This window comes from Sarcophilus harrisii, chromosome 3, assembly GCF_902635505.1.
Source record: "Sarcophilus harrisii chromosome 3, mSarHar1.11, whole genome shotgun sequence".
Taxonomy (NCBI): domain Eukaryota; kingdom Metazoa; phylum Chordata; class Mammalia; order Dasyuromorphia; family Dasyuridae; genus Sarcophilus; species Sarcophilus harrisii.
Window position 1 is genome coordinate 571917999 of NC_045428.1, and position 20971 is coordinate 571938969.

The following is a 20971-nucleotide window of genomic DNA, read 5'->3' on the forward strand; positions in this document are numbered from 1 at the left end:
CTAAATCCACCATCCTATATATAACTTGGACAAGTCCTTTAACATCCTTGGGTCTCAGTTTCCTCAGTTGCAAAAAGCATCAGTTAGTTGGCCTGGTGGAGAGAGCACTGAGCCTGAAATCTGAAAGACCTCAAATTAAAGGCTTAGACACTACCTCAAATCTCTCCATCTGTAAAATGGGGATAATAGCATCACCTACCCCTCTCAGGATTATGAGGCTCACACAATATTTATAAAGCTAAAATATTATAAATAAATAATAATGTTAAATTTTATATAATATATAATAAAATGTTAAATTTTAATATAATGTTAGAAATTATATAAATTTATATAATATATAAAATATATAATATAAATATAAATCTATAAATGTTAGAAATTATGATTACAATTTCAGTACAATTACAATTCAAGAAAATATGATTACAAGGGGGTGATGAACTCAATGGTTTGTGGCGTTCTTTCTTCCAAATCTTGACCCTATGTGTAATCTTGGAAAAGTCACATAAGCTATAGGGTCTTTTTTCTTGTCTTGTCTTAATAGGGGGGTAGGAGTGAAGGTTGGACCCTTCCACTTCTGGGATCCCTTTCAGCTTCCTGGATGGCTCCTGCTTCCCATACACTGCAAAAGACTCAGGGAGAGGGGGATTCACAGGGCCTACTGTTCGGGAAGCCCCATCTGGAGTGACCAGGCTGCAAGATATTATCCTTTCCCATCTCTATCCCCCCCTTCTTAACCCCTCCATTCACATTATGACCAAACAAATACAGCGTAGGGTTAGTTTGACATGATTGAATTTTTACGACCTCCCTGGGGCCCACTATATATTGCATTATTCTTGCTTACTTGATATTCCCCCCTCCCCCAACTCTGATTTGTTGCAATATAATTGCTCAGGACCCAGGCTAGATTGGCTGGCCTGGAATTTTAAGTAACTTTCTTTTTCTTCTCATTTCTCCTTCATAGAATCCTATGACCCAGCCTCTCTTCACCCAAACACTCATTTCCACCCAGCGTGTTCCAAGGGACTCTACTTCCATGGGCTGTGTCTTTGGACCAGGGAGAAAAGGAATAAGAGTCTTTAGAAGCTTCATTATTATTATTACTAATACTAATGATTATCATTAATGAATCAGTTGTAATTATTATATCATATATATATATATAGTTCACTCCTAATAATTAATACTTTTTTTTTTTTTATAAAACTCTTTTGTGTATCTGAGATGTCCCAAAGGTCTTAATGCAGATTTAAGCTACTATGTCTAAAACTTCACTAAGACCCTTGGGAGGCCTTGTATCATCAGTTTTAGTCTGCAAGATAATTTAGCAATTTTAGAATGATTGAAGCTATCCCAAAGTGGAATGGGCTGTCTTCTGAGATAATGAACTACTTAATAATGGGGTGGTAGTCCCTTGTCTAGTTTATTGTAGAGGGGATTTTTTTTCTTTTCTGTTTTGTTGTTTTTGCCGAGGCAGTTGGGGTTAAATGACTTGCCCAGGGTCACACAGCTAGAAATTATTAAGTGTCTGAGAGCAGATTTGAACTCAGGTCCTCCTGATTCCAGGGCCAGTGCTCTATTCACTATATGCCATCTAACTGACCCTTTTTTCTGAATTGGACTCAATGATCTTTGAGGTTCCCTCCCGTTGTGCTATTCTGGTGTGGAGAGATTTGGAATCAGATCTGAGTTAAAATCCTGTCTCACACATTTAACTAGTTGTGTAACTCTAGAAAGTCAAGACTCTTTACCGCTGTCTGCCTCAGTTTTCTCATCTGTAAAAGGGAAGAACAATATCACATCCCTTTGAGACTTGTGAGGACCAAACCAGTCAACATAAAAAGCTCTTTTCAAAACCTTAATAAATGCTAGTTATTATAATTACTCTGCAGTGTGGATATATGTTCATGTATTTATTTATTAAGTTCTTACTCTGAATAAGACACTCTTCTAAATCCCAAGGTTCACAAAGAAAGAACCAGTGAATTTCAGTCTTCAAGTAGCTTGTGCTCTACTGTGGGGATGGCAGACAACGTGTAAACAGATCGGTGGGTGCAATAGAAGAGAGAGAGCAACAAGCAGATGCATTAGGAAAGGATTCTGCTAGGAGGTGGTGCTTGGAAGGTAGAGAACCTGGAATGGTTTTGGAAGAACCTGTGGGACTGGAAGGTGGAAGAAGAGGTATGGAATCCATGAAAGAATGTAGGAGACAGATTGCGGATCATGGGCAATGGCAAGGAGGCCTGAATGGCTATGGAAATATGAAATAAACCTGAAAAGATGGGCTGGAATTAGACCATAGAGGGCTTTAAAGAAGAATTCGAGCATTTGTTTTATCCTAGAAGCATTTGGGAATCATTGAAGATCGTTGAGCAGGAGAGTGACATCATAAAACTGGACTTTGGACAGATTATTTTGGCAGCTTTGTGGAGAAAAAAAATAGAAGGTGAGCGTGGGGTAAGAGATTTGCCTAGAGTCACACTGCTGGAGAGTACCAGACATAGGATTTAAATTTATATTCACATCTTGAGATCTTTTCAGCTTCTGTCTCTCATCCAGAGGGAGTCTCAACTACTACGGATTAAGTGCTTTCCAATGTGGAAATCTGATTTCGCATCAGACATGCTTTCTCCTGTATGTGCTGCTTTTTGGAGTCTGAGTCTGCATCTGGGAGCATGGATGCATCACCCTTCCGCCTCCGAGGCATTGGGAGCTTTGAGGAGCTTGCCTTCCCTGGCCTTTCCTTCCGTCCTTCTCTTCCTTCCCCAGTGATCTCACCCTGCTCGCCGCCTTCTCCCTCTCTCTTTGTGTCAGACCTGAAAGGCGGCAGGCTGTGGTACAGCCTTTTCCATGTCCCCTATTATCTGGCTCCCTCATTATTCAGCACGGAGCCTTTGGATGCTCCAGAAACGTGTGCCACTGGGGAGGGGTTCACCCCTAACACATCCACTTAGCCTCTTGCTCCCTTCTTGGTTAACCTCAGCTGCTCGTAGCACAGGAAGGGCATCCTGAAGCGTGAGCATCAGCTGAGACCTTTCTTTCCCTCATCTCCCTCTTCTGTGCCATAAGCTAAGTCCCTGGTGCTTTCTCCTGCAAGAGACGGGGTAAGGGGGATGCTGAACCTGGGCCGGCAGCCCCTCTAAAGGGACCTTTAAAGGGACTTTACAGTCGAGTGATGGAAACTTCAGGAGGCTTTGTCTTACATGTTAGAAACTCTCAGCCCCGGAGTAAATACCCCCTCTTTTATGAGAGACAGAATGAAAAGAGCTGCGAATAGGGGGTGGGGTTAGACTTACCTTATAAACTCAGCCCAATGACTTATTACCTGGGTGTCCTTAGATGAGTCACTTAACCTTTGAAAAACGAGGTTGTTGGACTAGATTGTCTTGAAAATCCATTGCAACTTTTAACCTCATGACTCTATTTAACCCCAGAGGTTTGCAAGCTCAGGAAGGTAGGGATCTTGTCTTTTCTGAGCCTTGAAATTTTCCAGTATCTGCCACAGAGCTAGGAGACCTAGATGTCAACAAGAGTAGCGCTAATGCGGACAAGGCTGAGCTCTCTATTTGGACCACAATCCTGCAGAATAAGCTTGAATCCCCCCCGGGGCAAAGTCATTACTAACTAGGTGATAACTATTCATTCAGTCAACTATAAACTATTCAGTAAATGTATATATATATGTGTATTAGTATATATATAATAGCATATTATATTATATTATAGTATATACCACAATATTATGTAGTTACATATTATAATAGTATATACCACAATATATTATTATATAAGTATATATTATATATAATAATATATTTGCCACAATTTGCCACAATTATATATAGTATATACCACAATATAACATCATACACATGTATAATATTACACGACACATAATACATATAATCTATATTTCATATATATCCAATACATCACATACACATATAATGTCACATACATATACATACATAATATTATACAAATATATAACCATATAATATGTATTGTACATACAAGATAATATATATAGTATGTCACATAAGTAATATCAAAATAATCAAAATTATAAATCACCTATAATATCCTACATATATTATATATCACATATACTATCTTATAGATATATATTATACATATGATATCCTATAGATATAGATTACACATATAGTATCCTATACATATATAATATTACATATACATATGCTCCTATAATATCATATATAATATAGTGAAGATCAAGATCCCACAGTTAGAGCTGGTAACATAGAAGGTGTTTAGTGAATAATTGGTTATTGATTGATTGAATGAATGGCAATAGTACACTGGCCACACCCTCAACATAATCCAGCTGGTGATAAATTTGCTCTGTGGAGGGAGATGGGCTCAGTGCTCATCAGTGACAGATGGCCGTTCAGGATCAAGGTCAAGGGGGTTCTCCGTGCCTCAGGGAACACAGGCTTCCCTCTGCAGAACACATCACTTCCTACAAGGCCCAAGCCTTCAACTGTATCTTCATTAGCACAGAACTCTGGTCCCCAAGTTAACTAGGATAAGTAGAATTTATTCCTGGGGATGGCAAATAAACCACCAGTACCAAGTTAACTCTTAACCAGACCAATCTTAACTCTTCCTTTTATACTGGGGAAGAGCAAATGAATCTCAGAATATCTTAAGCAGGGTCATTGTTCCCATGAAATTGTTCCCATCGATCCCCTCATTTATGGAGAAGGCACCAGAGAGGGCGAGGAGAAATCTGATCACAGCCTCTGAAAGCTGAGCTGCACCATGCTGTTTCAGCTAGTTTCCCTGGCTTCCTAAATAGCCTTGCCGAGTCACTCTGGCTGGGAAAAGATTTGTCGACTGATGAGCTGTGGAGGGGGGTAGTGTTTGCAAAGCTCTTCACGCCCAGGGCAGCTGTAAATCCATGGGAACACGATTTCCAAGGAGAGATGGCAACCTGCCACCGAGTGATGGAGAAGCCTGGCAAGCAGCTTAGGGAAAGAGGGAATGGATGAGGACTTCAGAGAGTTAAAGCGGAAATCTCCTAGATGAAAACCCGTCCTTTTACAAAGGGGGAAACTGAGGCTCAGGGTAGAATGAATTAGAGCCAGGATTCAGAGTGAGTTTTGAGTTTCTATCTCACTGCTAACACAATTTGAACTCAGGGCTTCGGACTCCAGAGGTAATCTGCTCTCTACTGTATCCCATTTTCCTTTGGGTTTGGACTGGATGACCTCCAGCGTTCCCTCTAGCTCTGCTCCCATTACCCTACTAACGAAATAGACTGGAGGAAGCCAGATTTGTGCCGGAGCCTAGCAACCCGCGACAGAATGGAAAGGGGAGGAGGTGTCAGAAAAATGAATGATTTTGCTCTCATTTTCCCCTCTACCTCCCCCTGCGCCAGTCACAGCGACGGGTCCCTGAGACAGCGTAATATGCAAATGAGGATCATTAATCAAGCTTGGCGCCCAGCTCCGATTCCTCAGTAGACACCTCCCCGGCTCCGAGCTTCCCACCCGCGGCCCGCCGCTGGTGAGGGGCAGGGGACGAGCGGGGCGCCCACCTCCCCGACGGACAGCTTGTGGCGCCGCAGCCCAGGCTCCCGGGGGGCGGCTGTCACCCCGAGGGGGGAGCCGAGCTGGCCGCCGGGAGGAGGCCCGGGCTCACCAGCGGGGACAGATGCCGACCGTGGCGCGGTGGGATTAGGGGTCCCCTTGGGACGGGTGGGGTCTGGGGTGTCCCGCAGAAGCCGAGGTTTTGGGATGGGCCAGCTGGGTGAAACTGGGCAAGGGAGAGAAGAGAGGAGTAAGCGTTTCCAAAGCACCTACTGTGTGCCGGCCGCTGTTCTAAGCCCTTGGCCATGGATCTCATTTGATCCACACAACAACCCCTCAAGGTAGCTTTAATATCATCTTTTACACTTGAAGAAACCACTTTCCTACCGTCCTAGAGGGACTAGAAAGTACCTGAAACAGGATTTGAATTCGAGTATTCCTGACTCTAGACCCAGAATTCTATCCATTGTAGCATCTAGTTTCAAGTCTCTAACCCTTATTGTGCCTCAGTTTCCCCATCTGTAAAAGGAGGCAGTTGGATGAAGTTATTCCAAAAACTCCTTGCAGTTTGAATGGATTGAATTCCATGAGAATATAAGCTTTCCAGGACCAGGAGATCATTATATACTTCAAGAACAATACTATATGATGACCAGTTCTGATGGACTTGGCTATCCTCAGCAAAAAGATCAACCAAATCATTTCCAATGGAGCAGTAATGAATTGAACCAGCTACGCCCAGAGAAACAACTCTGGGAGATGACTAAGAACCATTACATTGAATTCCCAATCCCTATATTTATGCCCACCTGCATTTTTGATTTCCTTCACAAGCTAATTGTACAATATTTCAGAGTCTGATTCTTTTTGTACAGCAAAATAACGGTTTGGACATGTATACTTATTGTGTATCTAATTTATATTTTAATATATTAAACATCTACTGGTCATCCTGCCATCTGGGGGAGGGGGTAGGGGGTAAGAGGTGAAAAATTGGAACAAGAGGTTTGGCAATTGTTAATGCTGTAAAGTTATCCATACATATAACCTGTAAATAAAAGTCTATTAAATAAAAAAGAGAGAGAGAGAGAGTATAAGCTTTCTAGTTCTAGAATTAGAAGGATAACCTAGAGGGGCAGCTAGGTGGTACAGTAGATAGTGCACCAGCCCTGAAGTCAGGAGGACCTGAGTTTGAAATCTGACCTCAGACACTTCCTGACTGTGTGATCCTGGACAAGTCACTTAACCCCAATTGCCTCAGCAAAATAAAAACAAACAAACAAACAAAAAGGACAAAGGTTCTCTAGACTTGGAATCCTGGTGTTTAACATAGAAGGCACTTATTTCCCAAGCTGTTATAATAATGCACTTCAATAGAGTACAGTAGAAAGAGAATGGGATTTGAAGACCTGGGTTCAAATTCTACCCTTCTTACTTATCACTTGGTGGTTACTTCATCTCTAGGCCTGTTTCCTCTTTCTGAAACCTGAGGTTAGATTCTGAAACCTTTAAATTCATCATTTTATACTGCTTTCCTCCCAATCATCCTGTAAGGAAGGGAAAGCAAGTCTTATTTAACACCCCCATTCTATAAATGAAAAAACTGAGGCTCAGAGACATTAAGAAAATTGAAGTCTGGGACCCAAGACTCCAAATCTAGTGTCCTCCCACTTTTCCATATTATATATTTTTTCATTTATATTACTATATTATATTCCATATTATAGCTCTTTAGGGGCCAACATTTATTAAGTACCTACTATGTTCCAGGTACTGTGTGCTGGTCCCAAAGTAATCTTTTCCACCATTTTAAAAACCTTGAACTCTAAAGGGATTCCATGATTCTTTTGGCACTGCTCTGTCTTAACAGGCTACGTGTTCCTTTCCCTTGCTCATAGATTCTGCTATTCGTAACAGAACAGGCATCTCTTTAGAGTTTTAGCTTCATATTTCCATTTGAGATCCATAGCCACCCTACAGGGATGCTCTGGAGCTAGTTCAAACCCATTCATAGAAGCACTGTTAGATTTTCAGTGAGAACATTTAACTCCTGAAAAATCAGTAATTGATTTATCATGTTGTTGATTGTCTAGACTTAAGCAGTGATGGAGAAAATATTAATGGTGCAAATTAAATTTTAAAGTATGCCATACACACTTCCCCTTCCCCGAAAAATGATTGTTAAATATTTACCAGCACATCCAGGGCTAATCCTAGAGATATTTTAATATCTTTGTTTTTACAGATAGGGTTATTGGACTTCAGGAAGATAAAATGATTCTCCTCTCCCACTGGAAGTTTTAGAAGTCAGTTTTGCTCCCTGGTCTTTTTCTGTCATCAAATCTAATGGTAGCCATAGTGATAGAAAGCAATCTGCTATAACCATCCAGAGATTCTCTCCAAGGCTTCCCAATAACCTTCAAACTGGGTTCATTTTCTCTCTTACTGGGTCAGGACCACTTTGATTCTGACTTCCCTACTGCCAGGAGCTGTCTAGGAAATCAATACTTTCCCTGTAAGTGTATTTGTGTATTTTGTGTGTGTGTGTGTGTGTGTGTGTGTGTGTGTGTGTTTGGAGAGTGGGAGTTATGGGGAGATGGAAGAAGGAATGAGATGGAGTTATTCCTACTCAAAAACCCATAAGCAGAGAATTTGTGGAACTTAACCATTCCTGATAGAGCTTGGGGTTCAAGTGACTCTCCCCTAATCAAGGAGTCAAATAAAAAAGGAATGGATTCTTACCAGTTCTTACCAATTCTTAGTTCAAGGCAAGAGGCTAAATCTAAGTTCTAGGTGCCTCTTTATTTGTGAAATACAAGTATCCTTGGAAAGTCATCGGTCTAGTTTTAATAACTCAAATCCTATTTCTCTGGGAATTTACATGTTAGGTTCATTGGATACTAATTGGAATACATAGAACTCTTGATATACATTATTTCATTTGAGACTCACAACAGCTCTATAGGTAGGCAGTATAAAAGGTATCATTGACTCCACTTTACCAAGCCCTTGAGAAGTGACTTGCCCGGGCTCACACAGCTATTGTAGGAGTAGAGATTAGAACCCAGATCTTCAAAACACTCAATCTAACACTATTTTTTTTTTTTTTTTGCCTTCAGGAATGTTTTATTTTCAGATTTAGAGGTGAAAGGGATCTTGGAGGCAATCTAGTCCCCAGGTTCTTAAAATGTGGGTTGTAGCCCTTATGGGTTCATATAACTGAATGTAGAGAGAGGAAAATTATGATCTATTATCAGTAAAGATTTGATTTACATAGCTATTTCATATATCTATTTACCCAGGGTTGCATAAAAATTTCTTGGGGCAAAAAGGGTCATGAATGGAAAAAGTTTAAGAAGCCCCGATCTAGTCCAAATCCCTCGTTTTATGGAGGTCTAGATAACTTAAACGATTTCTCCAAAGTCACATAGCTAGTAAATGGCAGTCAGGATTTGAACCCAGTTCTGTGTCCAGACCAGAACTCAACAGTCCAGAGTTTGTGTTCTCAATTATCTTTAGAGGACAGTACCTCCTAATATGTTTGCTTCAAGACAGTTGGAAATTATAGGTTAATTATGGGATAACTGTAGTTTAAAAAATATGGAAATAGGGGACAGTTAGGTGACTTAGTAGATAGAGTACCAGCCCTTAACTAGCTCCTTTTAAATTCAGCATCCTGGGACAAAACCCAATTGTCCCCACTCTAGTTACAGCTTTAGATAATCAATATCTATTACACTATTTGCCACTTAAAAATGTCTTTCAATCAAATTTCCTGCTTGTTCCTTCTTGGTTCACAAATGTTTAACAGAAAGGGATCTCAAAGCTCTTTTAGTACAATTTCCTTATTTTACTCATGAGGAAAGTGAGTCCCATAGATGTTAGGTAGCTCACAAGACTCCAAGATTCAAATCCAGGTTCCCAAGACCTCAGGTGTGGGGCTGTTTCCATCCCACCTTGCTCTTTTTTGCACTGTGTCACATTTCCCCTCCCCCCCCCCCCATTTTTCAAGCTCCCAACATAAGTGAGAACTCCCCTCTGGCCTTTTACATTTTTTTTTTCTCTATTTGTTTCTATCTTTATTTCACAAAACACTTTATTCTTCCTACTGACCCAGAGAGTAGACCTGTTTTACTTTAACCCTTTCATTTTCTCCACTCTGGAGTAGATCGACTTGCATGCAATCTGTACATACATGGGACTAACAGAAACAACAATGCAGCACGCCCTCTGGGAGGAGGCACAGGAAACCCCTTCCCCTTGCCCTCCTTCCTTACTTGTAATTTCTACAATCCTTTCACTTCTTTTTGGTAATTCTTGGCTCAGGCTTGTGGCTAATGACTATTCTTACTCATGGCACAGATTTTCAGATATTCCATAAAAATATTCCTTCTCCTTCCTCCCTCCATTTAGATTGACCAGATGTAGCAGGCAGTGGCTGACTCCAAAGAGCACATCTGAAACCAATTAGATCCTTTGTTAAGGAAAACAGAAGAAATCTAATTTCTGACAACTGACATCCACTGAGCACTAATTTCTCCTTTAGGTAATAACCATTTTCGAAAATAAAAATATGAAAAGTAACCAGAGCCACATTTACTTTGCACTCACTGTTTTCATAGCCCTGAACTAAGCCCTTTGGAAAATGCTTAATTAGTAGTAACAATAATGACGATGATGATAATTCAGGACTTGGTCAAGACCACCAGAAATTATAGACAATGTTGTCCTTAAGGAACCCAGACATTGATCAGCGCAGATTATGCGAGGAAATGGTAGAAACTTTATAACATCATTTTTGCATTTGCATTCTTAGCATTCAGCACGGTGCGGGACTGTGAATAATAGTAAATGAATAATAAATTCTCGTTGACTGACAACACTGCAGGCTGTGAAAGTTTGGTGCCTATCCAATATATAACAGAAAATGACCTAGTGGTTAGAATTATGTATCAAAAATTCACTATTTGTCATAGCCTGACAGATGACAGATCGAAAGATTATTACTATAGACCCCAGAATATACTTGAGATAATAAGCCATACTTCATCTTGGCCATTATTACAGACCAAACTGTTACAATCATCCGAACATAATGTTGATTCATTAAAGCTTATTAAGAACAATGTACTTCACAGTAATAGCAACATTGGGTAATGATCAACTACGACAGACTTAGCTCTTCTCAGCAATGCAATGATCCAAGACAATTCCAAGGGACTCAGGATGGAAAATGCTGTACACATTCAGGGAAAGATCTATGGAGTCTGAATGCAGATGGAAGCATATTATTATTTCTTTTCTTTTCTTTTTTTCTTTCTTGTTGTTTTTCCCTTTTGTTCTGAGTCTTCTTTCACAACATGACTAATGTGGAAATCTGTTTACATGATTGCACATATATAACCTATAACAGATTTGCTATCTGTTTTGGGAAGGGGGAGGGAAGCAAGGGAAAGAGAAAAATTGGAGCTTAAAATCTTACAAAGATGAATGTAACTGGAAACAATATGATTAAGTAAAAAAAAAATGAACAACATAATGTACTTTAAAATATATTTAGCCATATCAAATCTCCAAGGTATGTAATATAGAGGTTTTCAAAATATAGAGACAGAGAAGAAGGGGAAAAAAAATCACATGAGGAAAGGATTCCTGTCATCTTTTCTTCTACTGGAATTGTCCTATAAATGTTCTCAATAGCAGCTAGATGGTGCAGAGGGTATTGAGCTGGGTCTGGAGTAAAAAAACTCGAGTTCACATTTGGCCTCCGTCATTTAATTAACCATGTCACCTTGAGCTTAATCTCAAACTGCCTCAGTATGCTCATCTATATAATGAAAATCATAACAGCACCTTTGACCCAGAATTTTTGAAAGGATCAAATCACATATTCATAAATTGCCTGGCACACAGTAGACCCTGAATAAATGTTTGTTTCCCTCCCTCCTTCCAGTGAGATTACACAAGTTGAGTTCACATCCATCACAATTCTTTTATTTAACTACACGAAATAATCATTCTATGCACTTGTGCAATAGTCTAAGAAATATTAAAAATTGATAGTAAGAGAGCAACATTCTGTTGCTCCTTTCTGTCCGAATCTCAGAGAAAGGATAACACAAATGAGATGAGGACCAATTGGACAAAGGTATGGACTAGTCTTGTAATTGTACTGATAGAAGAAACTCCCAGTGAGAAAACTTTCTCCACCAGTACAGGTTGACACTTTCTCTACAACTTATACTCTTATTAGAAAGCTGTCTGGAGCATTGAGCGGTTAAATGACTTACAAAGCCGGTGTATATCAGAGTGGGTCTAGGAGCAAAAACAACAAAGGCAAGGAAATAAACGTTTATTAAGCATCTACTATGTACCAGGCACTGCCCTAAGTGCTTCACAAATATTATTTCAATGAATCTTCACAACATCTCTGTGAGAGAGGTTATCATCCCCATTTTACAGATGGGAAAAGTGAAGCCAAGGTTAATTGACTCAATAAATATCTGAAGCTGAATTTGGCTCTAGTATCAAGGCTCTATCCACCATGTCATCTCCCTGCCTCTACAACAACTATAATGATAAATTGGCATGTATATAGTGCTTTCAAGTTTGTAAAATATTTTACCTATATTCTCTTGTTTGATCAAAGAGGGGGTCAATTGAGAACTCAAGGATCTCTCAGTTTGAAAGGGGAAATAGTCCCTGCTGAGGGGGTAGACAGTCCCTACTTTCAAAGAGTCCTCAATATGATTGGAGGGGGGATGTAAAATCTAACATGAGCGATAAAGTGTATCCAGGAATAAATATTGATAAATAAAAATGATAAAAAAATCAAGACAAATTCTAGCCAACTCAGATTCATCAAAGGCTGGAGGATTAGGGAGCTAGGAGATCAGGGTAATTAGAGAAGATTTCTGTAGGGCAGAAGACTTCAGTCAATTTGGCTGGGGGATGGAGGAAGCGGAGAGGGAGTCTCTAAGAGAAAGCATTGGTTTATATGCTTGTGGAAGTGAGTCGGATAAGTGGATGGGTGTGCATGTGAGTGACTCCAAGTGTCCTTGCGTGCATTTTGCTGTGCATGGCTGGGTGCCCCAGGATAGAGACCAGACGCAGGTGTGAGCTGTTATTACTAACCAGACTCAGTGATAATGATCGATGATGGATCTTGGAAGGCTGGGAACAGAAGGTGGGAACAGGGTTCACAATTCCTGACTCAGAGGGCTGGAATCAGGAGGGTGGTATTGTCTAAATAAATGAAGTTCCCCTTTCCCTGCTAGCTATCTTCCCATCTGCTTTTTCTATTGTTCCACGCAATAGGGGAACTTCCTCTCCTGGCTCCCAAGAGACTCTCACACTTTCTTGAAATCTCTTCTGGTTTCCCGGTATCCCCATGTCCCCAGCTACAACTGTTCTATTAAGCTGCCCTCTCATCTTCCCATCCCTGCTCAGCCTCTTGAGTTATTGTCACATATAGGGTGCCTGCAGCCCCAAACACTCAAATTCTGTCCTCCAGTGTTCTCAGATGGCGTTCCCTTCCCCTCTGCCCCTCGAAGTCACCAAGGACTGGCCCTGTCACTGAGGGTTGTGCAGTTGCCTTTCTGTACGGTCCCCCTGACTCTGTCTGCTACCAGGGCAGAGAGATCCTAAGTCAGCAGTGACATCTAAAGAAAAGCCTTCATTCTAAAGTCAGAAAATTTAATTTCATGGCTTGGCTTAGCTTCTTCCTAGCTGTGCAACCTCAAGCAAGTCATGGGTCATCTGGTCCAAATCCCTTATTTTATAGTGGAGGAAAAGTGACTTTTCCCATTAGACTGACTGTGAGCTCCCTGAAAGCAGAACCATTTTTGCCTTTCTTTGTATCCCCAGGACTCAGTATCCCTAACATAATGCCTGGTACATAGTAGGCATTTAATATTTATTGTCCAGAATCACACAGGAAGTTTGTCACTGGCAGAGCTGGCAATCCAATGCACTGTAGTAGAATGTAGGCTCTTTGAGGACAAACTATCTCGCGTTTGTCTTTTTGTTCCCATTGCCTAGGACAGTGCTAAATGAATATTCGTTGGGGCAGCTAGATGGCACAGTGGATAGAATACCAGCCCTGAAGTCAGGAGAAACTGAGATACTTGACATTAGCTGTGTGACCCTAAGCAAGTCACCTAACTCCAAGTGCCTCAAAAAAACAAAAACAAAAACAAATCATCATCATCATCAACAACAACAACAAAAGTCCCAAACCATAAATGAATGCTTGTTGCTTGGTTGATGATTAATTCCAAGTTCAAGGCTCTTGTCCCTCTCCCATGGTGCCTCTCCTCTCTGACTGTCAGGTTTTTTTTATTCTTACATATCTGTGGGTGGCCAAATTTTCTTATATTCTCCAACCAAAACAGCATATTGCAGCAGATTGAATGCACAAGCAGTTCTGAAAATCTAATTGTTTTCTTTAAAACCAGACATTAAAGAGATTTGCAAAAAATGTGTAAAAATAAACTCATTAAAATTTTTTTCATTTTGGAAAAAAAAAGTTATTTATCATGTCGTGGATTTATTATTATTATTTTAACAAATGAATAAATAGAATATTAAATATAATTATTTTACAACACATAACAAAATATTACACATATAATATTACTGTGTTAGATAGCATTATATATGATCAATGATGATATGTAATTGTATAATAATTATAAAATAATGTGTAACTATAAAATAATGTTTTATTACAATTTTGTAATATTGCTATATAATTGTGTAGTATAACATAATATAAATTAACAATAGTATTAGTAATTTATATAGTGTTTAATATGTGCCAAGCACTCTACAAATAGTATTTCATTTGAAACTCACAACAATGCTAAGAGGTAGGTGGTATTATTATTATTATTATGCCTATTTTACAGATGAAAAAAAAATAGAGAGAATGAGCTTAAGTGCTTTGCCCAGTCACACAACTAGGAAGTGTCTGACTTAATTTCATTTCTAATGTTGTAAACATCAATAAATATAAATAACCCACATAAAAGCTTTTTGGGGGGAGCTCCTCAACAATTTAAGGGGTCCTGAGACTAAAAATTTTGAAAATCTCTGGCCTGGAGTCCCTAGGGTACCCTTCAACTCAAATCATCAAGTAAGTAAGGTTTATGAGATTGCATTCAAAAGGTGAGGCCCAGAGGTGGAGTGGGATATTCTCATGCGTGACCCTGAGTAGGTAACACCATGAAAAACTTCAGGGCTCACAATACCACGTTTCCCTTAAATTCCTTAGCCCAGGTCACATATGGTCAGTTGTCACTTGCTATTAGAGTCATAAATTCAGAGTTAGAGGATAGCATAGGGCCACCTAGTCCAAGCCCCTTACCCCTTCTGTCCCCTGTCCCTCATTTTACAGAAGAGGAAACAGCAGGAAAGGCTCAAATACTTTGCCCAAAGTCACACCAGGAGTAAGCAGCAGAATCAAGATTCAAACCCAGGCTCAAATTCAGCCTCCAATTGGAACTCCCAGTTGGATTTGGCTTTCTTTCCATTGTACTAAGAAGCCTCTCCAATTACATGAACAGTGATGATTCCTGGTGACATGGGGCAAGTAGCACAGCGTGGCTCCAAAGCAGGAAATCTCTCAACTTAATCGAAACATAGCTGATGAGGGAGCCATTCTCAATGAATGAAAGAAAAAGCTGGTGTGAGACAGAGGTGCTGAATTGGGTGTCACATGGCCTCCTTGTGATGAATTACCAGCTGTTAGAACCTATTAACAGAAGCCAAATTGATTTCATTTTGAAAGTGGAGCCTTTTCTTATCTTCCACAGATTATAGCGCAATCAGGGACTCTGTGTATGTAGATGTGTGTGGGTGAGGGGATGAGTGTGTGCAGCCTCGGTGAGAATGTGAGTGTGGGCAAAGATGAGAGTGTATGAGTGTGTGAAGGTATAAGTGTAAGTATATGTGTAAAGGTGAGAGTGTATACAGGTGAATATGATGGTATAAGAGTCTAAGGAGAGGAATGTGTGTGTGCAAAGGTGTGTATGGGTGTGTATAAAGATACAAAAATATAAGGGTGAGATGGCTAGTGTGCAAAGGTGAGAGTGATGAATGTGAGGTTAGAATAATATAAGGATAAGTGTGCAAAGATGAGTGTATGAGTGTGTCAGTGTGAAGGTATAAATGTAAGTATATGTGTAAAGGTGAGAGTGTATACAGGTGAGTATGAAGGTATAAGAGTCTAAGGAGATGAATGTGTGTGTGTGTAAAGATTCAAAAATATAAGGGTGAGATGGCCAGTATGCAAAGGTGAGAGTGATGAGTGTGAAGACAGAGCAATATAAGGATAAGTGTGCAAAGATGAGAGTGTATAAGTGAGAGTGTCATTGTGAAAGTATAAGTATATGTGTAAAGGTAAGTGTACATGTGTGAATGTGAAGACATAAGAATCTAAAGAGATGAATGTGTGTGTGAAAAAGTGTGTATTGGTGTGAGTATGAAGATACAAAACTGTAAGGGTGAGTGTGAAAAATGAGAAAGTAAATGGGTGTAAGTGTGAAGGTGCAACGGTAAAGGGTGTGCAAGAGTATGTGCATGAAGGTAAGCATCTAATGAAGGGAATGTGAAGGAGTGTGGATGAGTAGTATCTAATATTTAAGTGTCAGAGTGTATGTGGGAGGATTTGTGAGACTGACGGTAGGAATAAGACTCTGAGAGTGTGTCTATGTGTGGATGAGTAGAAAGAATTTGCATAAAGATGAGGGTGTTTAAGGATGAGATGATGAGCTTGTGTATGTGAAGGTGTAGACGACAATGCATGGATGTGTGTGTGTGTGTGTGAAGGTGAGAAGGTATGCAGGAGTGAATTGTGAATAGGTAAAAGGATGTGTGAGTGATGTATGGAGGGATGAAGGTGTATGAGTGTGAAAGGATGAGAGCGAGGGTTTGTGTGTGTGTGTAAGTGTGAATGCAAGGGTAGACGAGAGCCTTTGTATGAGGGTGTAAAATGATTGTGCAGTTGGGAGATTAGAAGAATGTGTGTAAGACAATTTGCACAGGAGTGAAAATTCAAAGATATGAGTCACTCGATCCCTAGATGCCCTTCTCTATTTCCTTTCTAAATCTATTCTTTGAAAAACATTTGCTATCAGTTATTTACACCAAAGTGTGAATTCCAGTCACTTATTTTACCTTTTCAAGCAGTTTAATGAAGATACTTTCATGACAACCTCATGACAAGCATTTAAAATGTACCTACTATGTGTCAGGCACTACGTTAAGTGCCTTACAAAAGTTATCTTATTTGATCCTCACCACAACCCAATGAAGTAGACTATTATTATCCCCCAGTGAAAAAACTGAGGCTGACAGATTAAATGACTTGCCCAGGTCAAATAGCTAGTAAGTGTCTGTAAACTGGATTTGAAGGATTTTCACTGAGAGATGAAAGTCTTTGTTTTCCATTATGACAGACTCCCAGGTACTAGCCATTATTGGCAAGAGGAAGGACAGGAGAGTATTCTAGATCCTAACTGCCCACAAAAGTGGCTTTCAATTCTGGTATCTGGTCAGTCTGGTCCTGTGGAGGGAAGTGTGGCTATGAGAGTTAGTGGGTGCTACCTGTACCTGTAACCTGATTTGGGACAGAGGGGGCGGGGGAGTGATCAGGGATGGGTTGAGTCTTTGTGTCTGGATAGATTAGAGAGCTGGAAAGAACCTGACATCATTTCAACCCAACCTCCTCATTCTCAAGATAAGGGAGACTTGGTGGGTGGGAAGGGGGAGAAAGAAAACAAGGACTAAGAAAGCTGCATTTCCCCAGGTTTCCTGCTCACTGTGTTGAGAAGAGGTGAGAGGCAGTAGGAGCTAAGGGGGCAGTAGCTTGACCCAGTAAGGCATCCTGGGAGAGGACAGGAATAAAGCACTTCAAAGAGGAAGGGTAAAGGAGGGCAGGATGGGTAGAGGAGAGGTGACTGAGTGAAGAGAACCAGCATTGTTTCTAAGAGAATAAGGCAACTCCTATTGTTATATACCAAAGTCCAGGTCTCCAGAGGCACGACTAAGTATAGAGTTCTAGAAAATGAGAGTCTCTTACCAGACGATCTCTTAATGTCTCACATCCTGTGTTCTAAGGTTCTGACACTCCTTGTTTTAAAATCCTCTAAGTCCTCTCCTCCCTTCTGACTTTCTAGGTTTTAAGACATTCTGTATCTTAAGGACACCCCCCTTCAGCTCTGACATTCTATGTTCTAAGGTCCTTCAGCTCTAAATCTAGTGATGACATTCATTCTCACAATTCCACATCTCCCCCTTCCTTCAGAACCTCAGTTGGCAGTTTTGCTTAGGATACAAATGGGGGGGGGGGAATCAGAGGGGGAAAGGAAAAAGGAAGGAGAGGAAGGACCAGCAATGCAAGGAGGGACACTTTTTGTAAATGCACGTATATATTTTTTAATGCCAGAAACATGATTTTCACAGGCAAGGGAGGTACTAATTTTTGAGTCAAAGCAAAGACTCCGATGGACAGCAGCCAGAGGGGGTGCCATTTTCAAATGGGGTGTGGCAGGAGGACTCAATTTTCCAACCCTGTCAAGTGGCTAAGCAGCCGTCTCCAGTCTCGGTAAAGGAGGAGAGAGGCAGGTTTGATTATAGAAGGAGGAAGGGAATCTTCCCCCAAATCAGCGGATCTGAGTCATGAAGCTCTGAGGATTTAGGTTTGGAAGGCTTTAATTAGGATAGAAAAATAGAGGGAGAGAGATAGACAAAAATCTAGACAGAGTCACTGAGAGGAAGGGAAGTGAACAGTAAGTGATACAAAGCTTGAGAAGGACAGAATGGAGAGAGTCCTGGAGGAAGGATCAGGGTTCAAGTCCTAGCTCTCTCTGTGTCTCCGTTTTCTCATCTGCAAAATGACAGGGCTGGGTTTAAAGGTCTCCAAGGTCCTGATCTATGAGTCAAAAAGAATGAAGAACGGCCCGAGTCCCCTTAGAAACTTGGAGGCTGAAGTCCGGCTTGTTCACACTGAGCGGACTCCCTCAGCGGCGGGGATCCACCGGGCTTTGTTCTGAGTCCAGATGGGAGGTACTGACAGAGCAACAGCTCCGTGAGGGAGCTGGCCGTGAGTCCAAGGTTTGGGAAAGTGTCAAGTTTCAGGTCAACCAAAATGTTGACAGTGCTTAGGAAAGGATGGAAATGGGTCTGCCTCTCAAGCAATAGAAAGAATGATCTGGTCTTCCCTTAGGGTCTACGGAGGTGTGAATGATGCCCCGCCCCGGGCTGTCCCTAGCACAGTGTCCGGTTCATTTTTTCCGAGGGCGAGATTAGGTTCCGGTCCTACGGATGAGGTGAGGGGAATCTCCTGGAGCCGGGAGGCACAAGTCAAAGAGAAAGAAAGAGAAAGTGAGAATGCAAACCTAAGGGAAGGCTTGAAAGGGGAGAAAAAAGGAGAGTGAGCGTGTTGGAGTGTGGTGGGGAGGAGTGGAGGAGAAGGAAAAGTAAGACAAGGGAGTGCGAGAGAGCCAGAGATAGAGGGATAGAGGGATAGGCGAAAGTGAAAGCAGAAAAAAAAAGAGAAGGCGAAGAGGAGAGACCCCCCGGAGTGAGTCAGAAGGAAAAGGAGAGGTGGAGAAGGAAGCGGCTGTTCACTCTCGGTTACGCTCCGAACTCCTCGCCCGCGCCTCTGTCCCCTACTCCCCTTGTCCCCCCAGCCCTCCGCCCGGGGAGCGAGCTCTTTCGCAGGTGACCCACCTTTTTCCAGGGACAGATAGCGCGGAAGGAGCGCAAATTCTCTCGGGCTCCGGGCTGTGAGGCTGGCCCAGGAGCTTACCTGTCCCGCGGCGGGACAGCCCGAGGCGGTACCCTGCCGGGGGCAGGACAGGGGCTGGTGCCCCGAGGGGAGGAAGGGCAGGGCGGACTTAGCAGTGGGAGAAGGTGCAGATGTGAGAGGGAGGGGAGGTAGGAGGGGACGCGAGAGGTGGGCAAGGGGAGGGGACACGGGGCGAGGGGAGCGCCGGGAGGGACCCGGAGCCCAGTTACCCGGGGCGGGGGCGCGGGCGGGCTAAGCAGCCACCAGCCGCGGGGCCGGGGGGATCGCCACCGCCCCCTGCCCCACAATGCGGCGGGCCCGGGCCAGCCCCCAGCCCCAGCCCCGCCCCCCCGCCAGCGTTTCCCTGCCTGGCGGCTCCCCAGAGGCAGAGGCACCGCGCGCGAGAGAGACTTGGAGACAAAGGGAGCAGACAAAGGGCGGTGCGGCCGGAGGCGTGCGGGGGACCGGCGGGGGCCCGAACCTCCCAGTATGTACGGCTCCACCTTGGCCTCCATCCCCATCCCCACCCCAGCCCCCACCTCCCGCGCTGGGGCCCCGGGATTTGGTCAAGGGGCCCAGATGCCGGGAGGACATCTGGGGCCCGGAGCCGGCCCCCGGGTCCCTTTCCCTCCCCTCCCTTCCCCTCCTCTCCCCAAAGTGAACGGATGCCCAGAGCCGCGGGGGACGTGAAGCGGGACCCCAACAATGAGATCAAGGCAGCCCGCTCAGCTGGCGGGAGCGTCTGGCCGGGCCGGGGACTGGCGGTCCCCAAAGAGATTATCCCCTTTTCCTGTCAAATGGAATGGAACAAATCAATGGAGGGAGGTGGGGAGGACGGATGGAAGACCAGTGAGCCCCTGGCGGAACATCAGAAAGTCAAAGTGGGGCGAGCAGGGGGGAGGGGAACGGCCTTCCCGGGGCTTCGGGGCTTGCTTTGGAGTGCGAGTGTAGACGTCGTCGGGACTTTTAATGGGAGATGAGGAGGATCAGTGTGTCCCCTCCCCCACCCCGCACACCTGGGCCGATCTCCGCCGTTTGCCTACTTTCTCCGGCTCACTCCTCCTCCTCCCTCTTGGAAGAGAAAAGGAGGGAGGGGCGAAGAGGGAAGAAGAGCATCTCTGCTTTCCCCTCCCTTCACCCCCTCCTCTTCCCTTCCTCCCTTTTCTCTACTCCCCTCCCCTCTCCTTTCAGTCTGCCACCAAACCCAAGGGGGCCAAATTAATGCCTCACACTTCTCGGTCCAACTATTGAAATCACTCAGGCCCTGAGCCCAGGACAAAGACCCTGCCCCAAGCTCATCCATCAAGCTGCAGGGGAGGTGAGAAGGGGCTGCCACTGACGGGAAAATCCATCTCAGGCTCCTGGAAGTGCCGAAGCCCATGAGTCTCTCCCTCCCCCCACCCCCAACCTTGGCTCCCAGTTCTCGGCCAAAAGAATGTAGCAGACTCTGAGGGAAGGTGGAGAAGACTGGATTTATGGGTCCCCCAACCCCCATAACTCATTGCCGGGGTCACTTGGGCCATGTTTGGTGGTATGATCAAAGGAAACTAGCAATGGAGAGGATGGGCCCTTGGCCTTCAGGCTCTCTCTCCTTCTAGGAGGCAAAGGAGTCAGGGAA